Source organism: Sinocyclocheilus grahami, unplaced genomic scaffold, assembly GCF_001515645.1.
Source record: "Sinocyclocheilus grahami isolate Dianchi unplaced genomic scaffold, SAMN03320097.WGS_v1.1 scaffold413.1, whole genome shotgun sequence".
NCBI classification, from domain to species: domain Eukaryota; kingdom Metazoa; phylum Chordata; class Actinopteri; order Cypriniformes; family Cyprinidae; genus Sinocyclocheilus; species Sinocyclocheilus grahami.
This window is the reverse complement of record NW_015505592.1, coordinates 109,326-111,037: the sequence shown is the minus strand read 5'-3', so window position 1 is coordinate 111,037 and position 1,712 is coordinate 109,326. Positions and strand designations below refer to the sequence as shown.

The following is a 1,712-nucleotide window of genomic DNA, read 5'->3' as shown; positions in this document are numbered from 1 at the left end:
GTGTGTCTATATCGTCCTAATGCACGGTGAGGAGGAGAGTTTGAGTGGCTAAAGACTCTCCAAGGACCACAGCTGGTGAATTGCAGAAAATTGTTTCTCAGGGTCAGAAAACCTTAAAAAAAACTCAAGCTACACCACATGTTTGGGAGGGTTTCAAGAAAAAAAAATAATGAAAAGAAAATGCTCTCATCCAAAAACAATCCCCAGCATATTCTGTTGTCAGACATGACTGCAACTTCAAATGGGACTGACTTCTATGGTCAGATGTAACTAAAAAATTAGAGTCTTAGCAACAAACACTCAAGATTGGTTTGGTGCACACAGGGATAAAAAGTACCCCATGTGTACAATGAAATATACTGCTGTATTTTTAATGTTGTGGGCCTATATTTCTGCTGGAGGTCCTGGACATCTTGTTTAGATACATGGCATCTTTGATTCTATCAAATACCAACAGATAAAAAATCAAAAAGTGACTTACTCTGTTAGAAATCTTATAATGGACCCTGAACCCTATAGAAAATGAGTGTGGTGAACTGAAGAGGAAGCTGCTATTATGCCAAATGGAGGTTTCAAAAAGCATTGAATAAAAGGGTGCCGTTAATTGTGTCCAATGTGTATTAGAAAAAAAATATTTGTCATTATGATATTTCCCCCCATTTTAAATTCTTATTCTACAATGAAAGGTTAGATTTATGTGATTTTTAAAAAAATAAAAGATCAAAATGATTAACAATGCAGATTTATTTTCACAGCCGCCTTTGATCATATTTACCAAGGGTGCCAAGAATTCTGACCATGACTGTGTGTGTGTGTGTACAGTGGGGCAAAAAAGTATTTAGTCAGCCACCAATTGTGCAAGTTCTCCCACTTAAAAAGATGAGAGAGGCCTGTAATTTTCATCATAGGTATACCTCAACTATGAGAGACAAAATGAGAAAAAAAAATCCAGAAAATCACATTGTAGGATTTTTAAAGAATTTATTTGCAAATTATGGTGGAAAATAAGTATTTGGTCAATAACAAAATTGCATCTCAATACTTTGTTATATACCCTTTGGTGGCAATGACAGAGGTCAAACGTTTGCTGTAAGTCTTCACACCATGGCCAGAGCTGTCAAAGGACACCAGAAACAAAATTGTAGACCTGCACCAGGCTGGGAAGACTGAATCTGCAATAGTGCAATAGGTTGGCGTGAAGAAATCAACTGTGGGAGCAATTATTAGAAAATGGAAGACATACAAGACCACTGATAATCTCCCTCGATCTGGGGCTCCACGCAAGATCTCACCCCGTGGGGTCAAAATGATCCCAGAACCACACGGGGGGACCTAGTGAATGACCTGCAGAGAGCTAGGACCAAAGTAACAAAGGCTACCATCAGTAACACACTGCGCCACCAGGGACTCAAATCCTGCAGTGCCAGACGTATCCCCCTGCTTAAGCCAGTACATGTCCAGACCCGTCTGAAGTTTGCTAGAGAGCATTTGGATGATCCAGAAGAGGATTGGGAGAATGTCATATGCTCAGATGAAACCAAAATAGAACTTTTTGGTAAAAACTCAACTTGTCATGTTTGGAGGAGAAAGAATGCTGAGTTGCATCCAAAGAACACCATACCTACTGTGAAGCATGGGGGTGGAAACATCACGCTTTGGGGCTGTTTTTCTGCAAAGGGACCAGGACGACTGATCCATGTAAACGAAAGAAT

The 1,712-nt window shown here is 39.7% G+C and overlaps 1 protein-coding gene across 1 annotated transcript in view; it reads left to right on the top strand.

Moving 5' to 3' along the window:
* Positions 1–1,712, top strand: part of myo16 (myosin XVI) — a 182,646-nt gene that overhangs the window by 72,810 nt on the left and 108,124 nt on the right. The window lies entirely within an intron of this gene.